The sequence below is a fragment of the Triticum dicoccoides genome, chromosome 1A, assembly GCF_002162155.2.
Source record: "Triticum dicoccoides isolate Atlit2015 ecotype Zavitan chromosome 1A, WEW_v2.0, whole genome shotgun sequence".
Lineage (NCBI taxonomy): Eukaryota > Viridiplantae > Streptophyta > Magnoliopsida > Poales > Poaceae > Triticum > Triticum dicoccoides.
This window is the reverse complement of record NC_041380.1, coordinates 292548402-292565783: the sequence shown is the minus strand read 5'-3', so window position 1 is coordinate 292565783 and position 17382 is coordinate 292548402.

The window sequence follows — 17382 nt, the reverse complement described above, 5'->3', positions numbered from 1 at the left end:
GACGTGCTGACATTGCAAAGTTGCATCCGAGATCTCCTCAAGAGGGATGTTAGTATTGTCAAGGTAATGCAAGTTATGCTAGTTCGTCGGGTCCTGCCATGCCAACGTCGATCTCTCCGTATGTGGGAGTTCAACCCGGAAGGACCGCGAACTATTCAGCAATTCTTCGGCATGAGGCTCGAAGATATGTATGGATTGTTTTTCGGATCACGAATGAAGTGTCCAGACACCACCGATGATGCAGGTCTCAACTGCAACCGCCTAGATACCCACGTAAGTAATTCTGTGGCCGAACATGCTGTCTTTTTATTTGTCACAACATCATTCTGAAAAAATCGCTCTCGGCCAGGACTGGATAAGAAAGACGGAGAGGATCAGGTGTTCGTCCCCTCTTCCCGAAGGCTCACCGGATCCTGTACTAGACAGGATGCTTGAGCATGCACCTTATCAAGTGCAATCAGGGGAAGATAAAGGGAGGAATAAAGAAGCCGAATGCGGGCTTCACACATTACTCATCCAAACCGGGGGAATTAGTGTCTCCGTGAAGGAGGATAATCGGGGAGAAGAATCTAGAATCCCTTCTCCCCAAGGAAGGAAAAGGACCACCTCTGAAGACTTGGAAACGTAGGTTTCCAAACGAGGGAAGAAACCTTTGCTAGGGGGACCTGCCCCAGAGAGCGTCCTTACCACACAGTGCCTGCAAGGGGGCCAGCCCTCCACCGAGCTGTAAGTGAACAAGAGTACTTCCGTAAATATATCCTGCTTTATCTCCAAGGACAATAACCGAGACATATATCTTGTAGTCCAGCTTGTAGCCCTTCTCGACAGAGTTCGTCTTCGGGGGATCTTCTTCCGGTGTCATCACAGAGGATTTTTCCTGATCCGCCAAGGCCAGAAGGTAACCCTTGGGCCACACGAAGTCCGGAGTATTCGGCTCCTAAGGAGAGCAACAGAAAGAGTCCGGGACAGTTCGGTGCACAACCGGACACATTGATGGGTCTTTTGGAGCAAGCGGCTATCTCAGAGGCGCATCGTACTTTAATGGGTACGGTGGTTGAGAGGATTTCATCCGCCAAAAGTGGGTTGCATGAAGCTTTTACGAGCCTGCTAAGAGGCTTTGAGGTACGCAAAGTAATATATAATTTTTTGACGGTACCGCACACGCTAGGTGTGCTCTATATAGATTGTAGCCCATGAGACTCTAGTTGCTATCTAGAGGCAGCAAACAGAGGATCATTGTCCCAGGTAATGATCGCGCTGCTTTCATGTGCAGGCGGTTGGCCGGACTGCTGAGTTTGCCGGACTGAGGCAGCAACTTGACGAGGCAGATGTCGACATTGTGCTTGTGAACAAGCGGCTTGACGAGGCACAGGGTATGTATTTTTGGGTGGTCAACAAATATTAAGAGGAGTGTGATGCTAGTATCTATAATATGCTGTGACTGCAGATGTTGCTGCCATCGTGGAGACCCTTCAGGCGGAACTTCCCCGAGCCAAAGAACAATCCAAGAGAAGTGATGTAGCCACCCTAAAGGCGGCCGAAGACTTAAGAGCCGAACAGGCTGCTCATCGTCAGAGCGAAGATAAAATAGCCAAGATGGTTGTTGAGCTGAAAGATGCCGCCGGCCGATATGAGCTTCTTGAAAAGGAAAGCCAAGAGAAAGCGGCGGACCTGTAGAAAGCCGTGGAGGCAGCCAAGGAAACCCGCTCTAAAATCAGAGCGGCGAAGGAGGAGCTCCATCAAGCCAGAGATATCACGGCTGGGAAGCCCTTTTTGTTGCGGACGAAGTTCGGAGATCCGAAGTATGCCCCTCTGGATCAATTATGGAGTGCTACAGACATGTACTTGGACTTGGCAATGAGTGTTGCTGATGCGACTGAGTTTTTCAAAGATCGGAAAGATCATGAAGTGGAAAGATAGTTATGGTCGCAGTTCAGTGCTCCAACGCGTCCGCTGCTGTTAAATGAACAATTGGCCGTGTGGGCCGAGCTGCATAGGTTGTCCGGACTTGCCATGAGGTCTGTCGTGGACCATCTTTAGCCGAAGGGACCAAGGCCGAATAGTTATTTTGGTTTAGTGCAACGATTCCTTGGTGCTGTGCCGCATATCGACACTGTAAAGAGGTGCGCGGATGGCTCTTGCCCGTGTTAAGACATACTGGGCAGAGATGGACGCCACCGCTATTGCAACACGGGATCCGGCCGTAGGCCAGGTCTCGGCTGAGCGCTATTTTGAAGAAGTCCTAGAAGGCACTCATTTAATAGAGGCTCAGTGCTCGAAGAGTATCATGTTCGAGTGACATGTATCCCAATTGTAAAACCAATGCTATTTGTATTATAGAGGTTGTGTTTATACTTTTGCCTGAAAGTATTATGATGCCTCCTGTGCGGCCGTTTATGTATGTATATAACCTGAAAGTTTGTAGTCGTCGGCTTCAGCCCCCACGCACATAATGCGGGGGTGTTCAGAAAAGCGCGTATTCACACTTGACCCAACATCTTGGTCCATTAAGGAGGTGATAGCGCGGCGAACAAGGCAATCGGACTATATAGCTTTAACACTTTCACTTAGCCATAGGAGTTTGACGGTGGGGCTACTATATAGCCCCTGGTACTTCCGCGCTCATCCCAATACGGTGCGCGTACATACATGACCGGGAAACCGGTCCTTCGTTAATGCGGAGGAATCGCGAAGATTCTGCTGAGTCATCGAGTGGTTGACCAGTCTCGCGCTTTATCATGACAGTCTGTTTTCGGCTTTCTAGTGAGGTACTCATCCGAATGAACCAGCGCATAATCACAATAGTTCTCCTGGTGCCACCTTAGACGATAGAGCGGAACGTAAGTTAGCAAAACACGGGAGCCGGGCAAACCCAACTATTGACCAAAGACATGATTCGGAGCTGATGCATATAAGGCCAAACTCGCGAGGCCGAACACTCCCTAAGGTATTCGGACTTTACAACATATACTGGGCTGAGTAACGCCCTCGATAATGAGCTCTGAACTTCTAGGTACTTGCATTAGTCTGACGTGACGAAATGCCAATAACGCCAGCATCCCTTTCGATTGTGTTGAGTATCCGGAGGGAGTGAAGCAACAAGAGATAGTAAACAAGCTTTACACAGGGTCTTAATCTAAAAAGAAGCCTTTGAGCGGGGCCCTGCTGCACATCTACGCCTGTGTCTCCGTTGTGCTGTATCCTGGAAGGGTGTAGCACGATGATCATCTGTAAAAGAGAAAAACCCAAGTGAAAGTCCTCGTGCGAAACATTGGTTATTCTTAATGAACTATTAAAATGCAATCTAAATAGGGTCAAGCCGAACTATAGCGCTTTTTACATGCGGGAAGCCCCTAGCACCACCTATGGGGGTATATCCATCGACCCAATCTCAGGTTTATCTGAGCTGTTTCAGCTAGTGGTGCGCCGGACTTGTCTAACCATGTCTGCGGTCTTGACGACCGATCATTTATTCTGGTTGGAGAGGCCGTTCAGTGATTGGCTGCTAGATCTACCACATATTCCTTTGTACATGAGGAATGCTCTGTGTTTCCGCTAACTATGATGATGCCACGTGGACCGGGCATCTTAAGCTTAAGATAAGCGTAATGCAGTACTGCACTAAAACTAGCGAAGGCCGTTCTTCCGAGTAGCGCGTGATGGCTGCTTCGGAATGGAGCAATGTCGAAGGTTAATTCTTCACTTCGGAAGTTGTCGGGAGAACTGAATACAACCCCTAGTACTAAAGAGCCCGTGCAGCGGGCCTCTGGGCCTGGTATTACTCCTTTAAAGGTAGTATTACTTTGGCTGATTCTTGTCGGGTCTATCCCCATTTTGCGTACGGTGTCCTGATATATCAGATTAAGACTAATGCCGCCGTCCATAAGGACTCGGGTGAGATGGTATCCATCAGTTATTGGGTCTAGCCCCAAGGCAGCCGATCCTCCATGCCGGATACTTATCGGGTGATCCCTGTGATCGAAAGTGATCGGGCAGGCCGGCCAAGGGTTGAACTTGGGGGTGACGGGCTCCATGGCGTATACGTCTCGGGGTGCGTGGTTGCGCCTCCTCTTCGGTATGTGAGTTGCGTAAATCATGTTCGCTTGGTGTCTCCCTCCCCTTGTGTTCGGTGTTTAGCTTGCCGGCCTGCTTGAAGACCCATCATTCTCTGTTGGTGTGATTTGCAGGTTTGTCGGAGGTACCATGAATCTGACATAATCTGTCTAGAATCTTGTTTAGGCTGGAAGGTCCATCTCTACTGCCTTTAATTGGCTTTTTCCGTTGACTGGGTCGAGAGCCCCTGAATCTGGCGTTTCCCGCTGTGTTGTCCGGGCTGTCTTCGTTGTTTCGACGCTTGCTTTTATTGCGTCGCGGTTTCCCGTTGCCATCCCTGACTTCGGATGTGCCCGGGTTGCTGGTGCCGCTATTGGCCAGCCATGTCGGCGTTATGGGAACAGGGGTCCCCAGACTTGCCTGCCTGCGGCCCATGGTTGGCTAAGTCAGCAGGCCGTACGTCCCATCTTCATCAACAAGGCATCCAAGACCCTCGCGAGGGTCCAAGCCTCGCGAGGCGGACGACACAAGGCCTCCTTTGGAGTGACCTAGCCAGGCAGGCTCACGAGGAGCGGAGATATCAAGGCGGGGAAAACCTCACGAGGCCCTCGTGACGTGAGCCATGACGCACGACTACAGGCGGGCGCCAGCGCGCACAATGTCCTTATTTCCTCTTTGGTGCTAAGGAGGCTAGCACAGACGAAGAGTACCGAGGCATCAGGCAAAGGTTGCTATATTGGTGCAACAAGACCAAGACCAGGAGGACGGCAAGACGGAGGTCATCGTGGAGCCGAAGATGGCGTCACCTCCAGAGCTCTTCGCAGGCGAAGACCACTTTTGTCAGGATAGCTTGTACTAGCTGTCCCCCTTCAAATTTGCCCACCGTTGTTGTCTCCCTTCCCGCTCGATAGTTGGGAAGAGGACCAGGGCCTGTATAAGTAGAGGTAGCTACCATAGTAGATCTCATCTCATCTTATCTCATCTCATCTCATCTCATCTCATCTCATCTCAACTCATCTCATCACATCTCATCTCATCTTAGCTTGATCCAACCCGATCGAGAGCCTACTCACAAGAACACCTCAACCTTAGGAGGCTGTTCTTCCCTTGTACTGTTCATCATCAGCCCTAGAGGCAATCCACCACCACCACACTCGAGTAGGGTATTACACCACAACGGTGGCCCGAACCAGTATATACCTCGTGTTTTTCCACGTTGCGAGTTTGTCGAGTTCGTCCATGAGATCTTAGCGAGCTAGGGCGTAGATTGGTGGGAAGGAAAGACTTCGCGCGCACCCCAGTGTTCGAACCTTAAGGGTTTGCCGGAACCCCACATAGGACATTTGGCGCGCCAGGTAGGGGTGCGCCGGAGCTCCTCCTCCACCGGCCGTCTCGTCGATGCTCCTCAGCCACGATGTCCGGCGACTCAAGGGCCGGCTCTGACAGCTGGGCAGCCTGGCCAGCCCGGGCAGCGCCACCTGCCCATGAAGGTCTCGACCCCGCACTCCTGGCGGCACGGGTGCTGGCAAACCCCGTTGGGCACGGACAGCACGGCCAGGCGTCGTCCACCCTGACCCCACGGCAGGTACGGGCCACCGCAAGAGCGGCGAGCCATGCCGCAGCAACGGCGCCGCACTCACGGCTGGAGAAAGCAAACATGCGGGCAGCGCTCACCGTGGCAAGGGAGCTGCTGCGGTGCAGGCTGATGGAAAATGGTCGGGACACACTGCTGGAGCATGTTGCCGAGCTGCTGCATGCAGTGGCGTCGGGAGCACCACCCTTCTGCTATGGACTTCCTCCCCAGGCCACTGCAGGGCCACGCGGCGAACCTCGCCATATCCATGCACCATGAACTACTCCCGGGGGCTTCGTCAACATCTGCACGGCCAGCGGCGTAGGGGGCTCTGACTCCCCCATGCCGCCCGCGGCGGGCGCGGGCGCAAGCGTCGCCTCCCATGGTCCCAACCGGATGTCATGCTGTCATCCCCAGGGCGCCACCATGGGCCGAGAAACATGGAGTGTGGGGCACCACGTCGAGGTGTTCGGGGTGACGGCCCCGAAAGCCTACGTGCCCCGCATGATGGACCAAGGGTACGCACCAGAGGACGACCCTGGCTCGTTCATTGGAGAAGATTGGGGGGCGCTAGGAGTCGAAGCCTTCCAAGAACCAACGGAGAACTACAATGATCACGCTGACAACAGCGACTACAGGATACCACTAGTCTCTCAGGAACATGTTTATGCTAACCATGGGCTGCAGATGAATCAGGTTGCAACGTTGATCGACGACCCTGGAACGGCGGCACCCGTTCCAACAAGGGAGACACGCTGGGGGGCCACCGGGCGGGAGCCAGGAGCAAGGACCCTCCCCAAGGCACGCAAAACCAGGGGATACCCGGAGGTAGGCCCTCTACTGGGGTGGCTTCAACAACCCTTCCCCCGGTAGAGGACCCGTGGTCACCGAGGGAACCGCTGGCGTCCCCTTTCCCTCTTTTGTGTTGTCTTGGTGACCGGTTGGCTCAAAGGAGGTCGAGGGTGGCGCAACGCGGGGCCCTCGTCTGGTGATATGAAGCAAGGCCGGTACCTGTGAAGCAGGCCCGGTGCCTGTGAAGCTCGCCGCCCGTGACACTCTCATGTAATAATGAGTTGGGGCTGTACATGCCCCGGAGTCTCAGGAGCGCTGACCTCAGGCCCTGGGTCTCCCTCCCATGCCTAGTGGCAGCACTTAGCTCCGCGCTGGTGAGAAGACTTGAAGACCTGAAGACTAGACTAGGTGTCGGACGCGGCCTTTTGCTTTGGTTCTCTCTTTCTATGGCTCTGCTTTCTGGATCTGGACTTAAGTTGAAGCTGATTTTTTATCGATGCGCGCGGGGGGGTGCCTTTTCTCGTTCAAGCCATTTCTTGCCTTTTGGATCTCGCTTGATTTGGGACTCATGTCCATCGCCTTTCCCACGCAAAGCTCCTCGTGAGCCAGACCGCGCAAAGCGCACGCTCATCAAGCACGCGCTAACACTGCGCCTGGTGCTCACCTCTTACGGGGCCCCCTCAAACGGGGCGATAAGCTCCACAGGATTCTCAGGAACTCGTCGCCTCACGACCCAGCCCTAAGCTGGCGCTGACTAAGGTAAACCACGTCGGTGAGCTCACACCCAGCTTCATGAGCTCACGAGGACACATACCCACATCCATAGGAAAGTAAAAACTACAATTTGCTTACACGAGGGGCTCCCCCTCTCAAAATGCTCTTATAAAGTCTTCCAAGGGCCACGCCCGAGTTTTGCGTGCTGGATGAAACAACAAGTGAACATGGGATCATCCAGAGACATCACCCGTGGACGCATCACTCACGTCGTCATCATCTTCGTTGGTATCGCATCCGCCGTCGGCGACACCCCCATCATCGTCATTGACCACATCACCTTCATATGCGATGACCACCACCGCGTCATCCTCCGAGGTCAAGGCCCTGACCAACGCGTCGACATGGTCCTCTACCCAACGCGCCAGGTCGCCCCGGACGGCCGTGGGTACGGGGGCAATGGCGGCGCCAAAGTCGAAGTTGCGGTCGGGATTCAGAAGATGGATGAAGACACGGGAAAAGGCGCGCTGAAGCAGGCTACGACCCCTCTCCTCCACAAACTGTCGAGCTCTGGCAGATTGAGCCTCCAGGCGCGTCACCACCTCGGTAAAGAAGGTCAGGTGGCTAGCATAGTCATTCGAGTGAGGGGCCGAGGCGTTCTCGTCGCAGATGTAACCCAAGGCGGTGTTGGCCTTGTTCCGAAGGTCTTGAAGCATAGGAGCATGCTCGTGCTCCAGCGTTCGGCGTTGGAGCACTTCCTCCCTGTTTTGCCGTGCGACAGCCTCGCCGTCGTCAACTCGTTTCCGGAGGGAAAGCAGCTCGGCGCGGGTGGAGGCCAAGTCCGCCTACGCCGTAACCAGGGTGGCGGCTGTGGCCTCCTGTGGGGACCCCGACTCATAAGTCGTGATCACCGAATGCACGTGTAAAGTGATTCCAGAGATCAATGCTCACTAAACACACAGAAGTTGAATAACAAGAGTTTTACATCCATACATACCGTCTTACATGAATTATGACAATTATGGTCAAGTCTTACATAGATAAAGCCACAAGGGCTGAATACCAAATAAACTTAAGCAGCGGAAATCTTCGTCAATAAGTAGAACCCATGCCATCTGCCTTAACCCTACAGGCATTCTGACTGGGAAACGTCCTAGTTCGCATGTTCGTCTCCAAAGAACTCTTCATCGAACTCCTGTTCTTCCATGCCTGGCCAATTAAATAACCAGTGGCAAGCCCATGAGTACTTTGAATGTACTCGCAAGCAACCCATGATTGGAACAAGGCACAATAATGCAATGATATAGCACTAAGTAGGTAGTTTGCAGAAAGCTAGTTTTGAGTGCAATGACATGATCTATCAACATGTAAAGTATGCATCATGGGAGTACAGATATCCGTATGGACAAGTTGCAGATATCAACATAAGCAGAGTTGGACACCAATCCAACTTGATCATCGTGTCAAGCCATCTGACATAACCCAAATAGTTTTATCAACACACACACACGGTTTGTAAAACTCTGGACGTAGTTTAAGTAGCACCGCCCATCTGTCCTTGACCATGGACATGGCTATTTGAATAGTTTTACACTCTACAGAGGTTGCACACTTTACCCACAAGATCCGGGGAACTTCCGTGTCATCCACGACCCGCGGTACCTCAAGTACCCGGGGTAAGCACCCGATCACTATCTTTCCCTAGACGACACTAACATAGAGTCCACTCGATTGGTAGTAACCCCCGTCCCCAACATTTCACATCTTAAAATTGTGGAGCCTTGCTCCCATATTCATCACATACCACAAGCACGGGGTAGCAACAGTGTGTCCGGTGCCCTGTGAAAACAGTCATGGCCGCCCTACCTGGCACGACCCCGTCCCGAGAGAGCGCAACAACGACTCTCCCGTCACTAGTAATGCGGGCTCCAAGCTAGTATCGGCCTAGGTAATCAATAATGCCATTTCCCATATATGGGTAGAGTGGTTGCGCATGTAAGGTTGGGACAGTCGACAAATCTTAAATCTAATCCGTTTTCAAAAACAACACACACACACTTGCCTTGGTACACCACTTCGTCACCAAGTGGTTACCCATCTCATTACCACCCTCGGGCATAAGTGGCACCCGACGGGGTTTTCAAAAAAAGTCTTTTGAAAATACTTTGTCTCCATCACCATGCATATACCCGTCCCATTTGCGTAGCATCTACTTTAGTATCCTATCTACTCCCACCTGCATAACCCTCATAGGAAGGTAGGGTCATGCACAATGCAAGTATCAACAAGGAGGAAATGAGGGCAACCACCAAAGTGGCTACCATCTCATCATGATTCCGATGCAACAATAATAAGGTGCTATATGAAATGGATAAAAAGGGTTTCATAGACATGGTCAAAGGGCTGCTTGCCTAGCTCAACAAAGTTTTCTGGGTCTTGAAAATCTTCTGGTCCAACTCCTTCGTCAGCAACACAATCTATCGTTGCAAAATAATAATGAGAAAAATAAGGCAATAATAAAACAGAAAAACCAAAGTGCTCAGAAAAATGTCAACTCATTTTTGTTAAATACTAGGGTGAAAACTAAGAAGGGGAAAATTCCTAGTTTTGGACTTCGAGTAGCAGATAGATGAAATGGATTTTCAGAGGGGTTTAAACATATTCAAATTTGAATTTGAATATGAATAGTACATAAAAGTTGTTTGGACATGAGTGAAAGTCATACACTTAAATAGGTGGGATTTTTACAAGAATTTAGGAATTGGAATTATTGCATTTGGATTAATATTTAATCCTGTGGAATTTTTGCAAATCTAACAAAAAAGAAAAAGGAAAAGGAGCACTGTGCAACTGGGCCAGAGCAGCCGTAGCGCAGCAGGCCCAGTCCGAGAGGCGGCCTAGCGCACTGGTGCACGCGTGCGCGCCAGGTTTAAACCTGACGGGCGGGGCCCAGGTGTCAGCGAAGGAGAGAGAGGCGATGGAGGGGAGAGGCTGACAGGCGGGGCCCGCCTGTCATCTCCAACCTCACAACCAGAGGGGTCGGCGAGCTCACCGGTGACGCTACAGGGCACGGCAGGTCGAACGGGTGGAACCGTTGGACTCAGGGGGGTGTCGCCATTCGGGTGGTGGTGGAAATGGTCGTCGGGGTAGCCGGGTTCACCGACGACGAGGTCACGCAGCAGAGGAGCTTCGGGTGGAGGAGGTTTTGGTCGTTTCCAGCAGCTATAGAGAGGGGAAATAGGGGGGAAACGACCAGTGGTGTTCGGGGGTTCCAGATCGAGGCAGAGGAGGAGCGGGGAGAGGTTCTACTGTGCGGACGATGGCGAGCCGCCGCGGCAGATCTCGAGCTCGAGAGCTTCTGGAGAGGAGCGGGTGGTGTAGGGGGGTGATTAGGGGAGTGAGGGAGCGATGGTGAGGAGAGGAGAGTTCGGGGAGCCCTTAAATAGGCGAACGGCAGGGTGCCGTGGACCGTGCGCCGAAGAGCTCCTGCTCGTTGCCACAGGGCTCGGAGGAGCTGGCGCTGTGTCTGGGGCGTTTCTGGGTGTGGACTACGCTGAGGGGAACTAAGGGAGAGAGCGGGGGGGAGCCAGAGAGCATCGCGCGTGTGAGCCGTGCCATTGGCGCGCTCGGGCGGCCGGTGCGCGTGCGAGCAAGGGCAGGAGAGAGGGAGGAAGGAGGGGGCCGACCAGCTGTCGTGTCTCGGATGCCGAGGCGCATCATCGGGCGTGCTGGGGAGGCCCGAGGTGGCCGGAGGTGGTTGGCAGGGGGCGGCTACAGTGCCTGGATGCACTGTAGCGCGCTCTGGAGCGTGCAAACGGCATGCCATGTCATTTTATATGCCTTGTGGGCACGATAACTGATGTCTGGCTGCCCTAGGGAGTAGTAAAGAAGAGGGGGCATTGGGTGCCCTGGAGAGCTAGTAGGAGAGGAGTGGGGTTGAGAGAGAGAGGGAAATGGGCTGTCCAGAGAGAGAAAGTGGGGTTTTACCCCTCCAATAATTGAGCTGTGGATTTGCCATTGTTACTGGAGCTGCAAGGGGGCTAAGAGGGGCTGTGGTAAAACTTTGAGCCCATGGAGATTACTGGAAGAGGTCAAAAATGGCATTTTGGAAAAGTGTCAGAAGGTGTTTGATAATGGTTTGGGCAAGTATATGATTTCCATTTGCCATGAGACTCCACAGGGTGAAATGACACATATAATTAGGGCCTTCCACCAATTTGGAGCTTATTTGGGCAAAGTTGCCAATGCAACTTTTGTAAACCCTAGAAATTAGCAGAAATGAACTTGTGTAGATCTAGTTGAGCAAATCACTTCCCCTTGATGAACCACTTGGTGTAGTGGCCTCATTTGGTCATGTGAACATGCTCACAAAAGTTGGTGTCAAGGAGAGAAAGTTGGTAGTACGAAGTTGTTCAAATTTGATTCTGGCCAGAGAGGGATTTGGGTCATTTTGGTGAGCCAAAATGACCAGGATTGATATGAGGCTTTGCAAGGTGATCACAATATGCATTTGTGACTTGTTGGATTTCCCTTGGATTTTTATGAAAATATTCCTGTAGAAATATTTCAAATCCTTGAAATGGGCATAAATGGTTTTGGGAGGTTTTGTCCAATATTTTGAACATGACCATGTGTTGAAACTCTTATATATGGAAAATATATGTCCACTGAGTTTCCCTGATTTTTGTCAAATATTTTTGAAACAATAAAATAATTTTTCCCTATTAAAGACCATTTCTGGCCTTAAGAAAAAGATTTTAAATAAAATAGGAAAATAACTTTTAAAATTATATTTTTGTGGTTTATGGGTGTCCTATATCTAATAGGATTCAAATATACCTTTTGAAAGATTTTTCACACCCCAAATCAAGTACTTGTAGTGCAAACCTCAATTCAGGGGGTTTTGGAAAACTAATTTTAGAAAATACTTTTTGGCCAAATTATTTTTGTAAGAAAATACTATATTGGTCTATAAGCATGGCATGATCATTGGGCAGAAGCTTGGGGCAAGGAGATGAGGTATAGAAGGTGTAGTTGTGTTGACTTTAAAGAGCACTTGGAAAACACAAAGAGAAAACCAACTCAAAAATAAAAGCCAGATAATGCAAAAGTTTTTGTCAAACCATACTTTATCATGATTTATTAGCTTAAGTTTTGTGGCATGAAAATCAGGGTGTGACATACGTACCCTCCTTACAAGAATCTCGTCCCCGAGATTCCCAAACTAGGCGTGGAAAGGAATACAAAAACTGGACCTGGGGTAGTCTTCACATCCTCATACTGCTTGTGCTTCCGAGTGGTGCTTCATTGAACCTTGAAGTACTCAGTGGCGTGGCTTCATGTATGACGTCCTGCTTGGTCCAGGTTGCAATTGGGTTTCTCGCATAGGTCATATTGGGCTGGAGGTCGATGGCTCGGTGATCGATGTCCTTGTAGAGACCAGACTAGTTAGGAAGTTGGAAACATTTTCGGAGTGGTGTTGTGTGGAAAAATGTTGTGCATAGTGGGTGACTCAGGTGGTAACTCTAGCTGGTAGCTGTCTATTCTTCGTCTTGCAGTGATCTTGGAGAGGCCCGATAAATCTTGGTGTGAGCTTCCCTTTGACATGGAAATGCTTGGTTCCTTTGAGAGAAGTGGCTTGCAGATACACCTGGTCTTCGACGAGAAAGTTCACTCCTTGACGATAGTTCTTCCTCCTTGGCATGGCGGTCTTCACATGTTTCCTAACCAGCTGAATGATTCTTCTTCCATCTTCAGTTAGATGAGTAGGTCACCAAGTAAAAGTGACAACCAACGTGACCAAGTACTGCATGGAGTTTCTATTCATGGCGTACATAAGGTAGGCTGGGGCATTGGTGGTGGTAATGGTTGAGTATGGCCCAAGGTGTTCTCGATCTAGAGTCAAGACCCATGGTCATGATACGACCACGTTGTAGCTTGGTAGGGCTTAAGGGTTTCAAGGATTCTAGGGTGCGAGTGAACGTTTATCTTATCCTTGAGCACAATTCCTGAGATGCCAATTGTCTATCTAGTCCCTCAAACAAATAACCTTATACCACCAAAAGCATTATTTCGTATAGGTCAAATCCAATCATCACTCATGTGATCCATATTCTCGTGACTCCCGAGAGGAGGTCTAACAAAATCATATATGTCTACGATCCCCAAACTCATATGTATGGCTACCCCTAAAAATCCATGGACAGAGCATACAAGCTTCGAAGCGGGAATAAAACACAACAATCCAAGTGCTCATCCTATTCTTCCAAAGTCCATGTTAGTGTATCTCTATCCTAAGGAAACACGTCGTATGCCACTCCAAAATCTTGTTTCCTTCCTATGAATCAACTCCAACAACCCGTTAACTTCCATTAATCACTACATAATCCTTTAATTCTACAAATCCTAGTGTCTATGGTGTTCCACATGATCTCCTAAAGTCCATATAATCCCCAAATACTTGAAAGGGTTGTCTCTACTATAGTAAGTCCACCAACTTCCATGGTCAAGTAAACTCCAAGGTCAAGCTTATATCAACTCCGACAATTAATCCAATCTCCTAGTTTATTGTCCTCCAAGAAACATGGTATCATGATCGAGATCATCATTCTAAATCCAATTTAATCCGAACCATATAGACTTACTCACCACCTATACTCAACTAGGATCACCTATTTAAATCCAAATCTCATGTCCAACGAGAATTCCTACATGTTCCCCCAAGTCATTTACGTGATATTATCTGTCTCCTATCAATATCCCATGGCTAAGTTAAATCCATATACTTCCAAGAATGCCAGCTTGCGATCATAATTGTCCTACTAAATCTAGTTTACTCAAGGGTAAGGAAAGTAATGCTACTCCATAATCATGATCCCACCAAGTTCATCTGCCAACATGAAAGCCTCATAATCCACCAAATAGTCTCACATAATTCCTCAAAGTCATTGATATAAACTCATCAAGTCATTTGTTCTCTATTCCTATATCCTCAAACTGCTCTATGGCATCGTCAGTTCTGGTGCTATATTAGGATGATAATGTGCTTGTTCACTATGTCCGCTAGTTCCATAATGAACCTAGTGCTGTGCAAGGTTTACGGAGGCTTAACTAGTCCTCTTGCAATTATGTGGGTTAAGCACATGGTTAAGGACTCGAGCTGGGGTATCTCATGAAGTCTCGAAGGGTCTAGGGATGGGGTTCCAGTCATGAGGGGTAATACTACGGGATTGCACTTGCTCAAGGAGGCTGTAGCAAAAGTCTTCAGTGTCAGTTGCTTGCCGAAGTGGAATCCTTGGTGCATTTTCTCTTGCTGGTCTTCAGAGATGAGAGGAAGAAGTAGCATAGAAGGGGGATGCCTAAAGGGGGTTTATGGTGCAAGAGTAAACAAACAAGTGACGTAAATACCACACACAATTCCATTAAGACATGATAGGTGATATAGTCGCGTACAAGCTGCCTAGGGAAAATGTGCGACTTATATCAAAACACAAACAAATAAAAACAAGAAACACAGAAGGTGGTTCCGTTCGAACCATCACACGGACTACACTATGCATATGGGGGTACACGACTCATCCTACCCTAGGGGTTCTCGGACATGGTAGTCGTGCTTCCTCGGAGAGAAGGGCGTTCAGTCTTCAGTTTCTGGGTTCCCCTTGTGGTGCCAATGGGTATGCGACAGTCGGCCACCTATTGGGACACATCCTTTTAATGTGCCCAAGTTCACCACACCCGTGACAAGTGACGGAAGCAAAAAGGTTGTCATTCAGTCTTCGGTTATGTCATCGGTGGCCTGACGACGAACTTCTACGAGGTGGATATGGAAATTCATTCCTATGCCTCTTGCGTGGGGTTTGGTTGCGGGTTTTCTGAAGTTCCTTGATTTGTTGCTCCTGATTGGCAATGTGGGCTTGTAAGGCAGTGATTTTCTGTCCTCGCTTGGCCGCCTTCTTCTCGAGGCAGTGGAGGTGCAGAGGTGAAGGGAGGTCTTGGCGAGCCTTAAGGAATGCTTCGGTAAGGTGACGTAGAAGGTGGTCTCCTGCGTTGATGAAGCGGATCTGGTACTTGAGAGTTGGATCCACATCTTCTAGGGAAATCATCACTTGAGTTGGGGCTCCAAATCCGTTCTTGCCCGGTAGGTAGCAGGTGGCATGTTCTTCTTTCATTTCTGGAAGGAGGTCTCGAAGACGGAGGAGTGCTTCATATGGCACTTGCTGAATGGCCAGGTCTCTTGTTGGCATGGGCGGCCCAATGAAGAACCACCCCTGGGGTGAGGTCTTGGCAGGCACAAAAACCTTGGCATAGAACTCCTTCTCGAGCACTTCATTTTCAAGTTCATGCAGGGTGTACATTGGCAGCAAGGGATATTGGCATTGTTGGAGGCAGTCTTTTAGGAGTGATGGAAATCTTGTCATAAGGAGTCTCAAGGGGGCGACGGCCATCTACAAAAGTTGAATAGGGGAGGTCAAATAAGGAGAAATACCCCTTAGGTTTGGGAAATCTCAGCAAAGAAGAGGAGTATAGAGGGTCTTGCAAACGGGTTTTGTCCTATCTAACGCCCATGCTAACTAAGGCTTCCTACAGTCAGGGTGGCTCTGATACCAGCTCTGTGGGGACCTCAACTCATAAGTCGTGATCACCGAATGCACGTGTACAGTGATCCCAGAGATCAATGCTCACCGAACACACAGAAGCGGAATAACAAGAGTCTTACATCCATACATACCGTCTTACACGAATTATGACCATTATGGTCAAGTCTTACATAGATAAAGCCACAAGGGCTGAATACCAAATAAACTTAAGCAGCGGAAATCTTTGTCGATAAGTAGAACCCATGCCATCTGCCTTAACCCTACAGGCATTCTGACTGGGAAACGTCCTAGTTTGCATGTTCGTCTCCAAAGAACTCTTCATCAAACTCCTGTTCTTCCATGCCTGGCCAATTAAATAACCAGTGGCAAGCCAATGAGTACTTTGAATGTACTCGCAAGCAACCCATGATTGGAACAAGGCACAATAATGCAATGATATAGCACTAAGTAGGTAGTTTGCAGAAAGCTAGTTTTGAGTGCAATGACATGATCTATCAACATGTAAAGTATGCATCATGGGAGTACAGATATCCGTACGGACAAGTTGCATATATCAACATAAGCAGAGTTGGACACCAATCCAACTTGATCATCGTGTCAAGCCATCTGACTTAACCCAAATAGTTTTATCAACACACACACACGGTTTGTAAAACTCTGGACGTAGTTTAAGCAGCACCGCCCAACTGTCCTTGATCGTGGACATGACTATTCGAATAGTTTTACACTCTGCAGAGGTTGGACACTTTACCCACAAGATCCGTGGAACTTCCGTGTCATCCATGACCCGCGGTACCTCAAGTACCCGGGGTAAGCACCAGATCACTATCTTTCCCTGGATGACACTAACATAGAGTCCACTCGATTGGTAGTAACCCCCGTCCCAACATTTCACATCTTAAAATTGTGGAGCCTTGCTCCCATATTCATCACATACCACAAGTACGGGGTACCAATGGTGTGTCCGGTGCCCTGTGAAAACAGTTATGGCCGCCCTACCTGGCACGACCCCGTCCCGAGAGAGCGCAACAATGACTCTCCCGACACTAGTAATGCGGTCTCCAAGCTAGTATCGGCCTAGGTAATCAATAATGCCCTTTACCATTTAAGGGTAGAGTGGTTGTGCATGTAAGGTTGGGACAGTCGACAAATCTTAAATCTAATCCGTTTTCGAAAACAACACACACACTTGCCTTGGTACACCACTTCATCATCAAGTGGTTACCCATCTCATTACCACCCTCGGGCATAAGTGGCACCCGACGGGGTTTTCAAAAAAAGTCTTTTGAAAATACTTTGTCTCCATCACCATGCATATACCCGTCCCATTTGCGTAGCATCTACTTTAGCATCCTATCTACTCCCACCTGCATAACCCTCATAGGAAGGTAGGGTCATGCACAATGCAAGTATCAACAAGGAGGAAATGAGGGCAACCCACCAAAGTGGCTACCATCTCATCATGATTCCGATGCAACAATAATAAGGTGCTATATGAAATGCATAAAAAGGGTTTCATAGACATGGTCAAAGGGCTGCTTGCCTGGCTCAGCAAAGTTTTCTGGGTCTTCAAAGTCTTCTGGTCCAACTCCTTCGTCAGAAATGCAATCTATCGTCACAAAATAATAATGAGAAAAATAAGGCAATAATAAA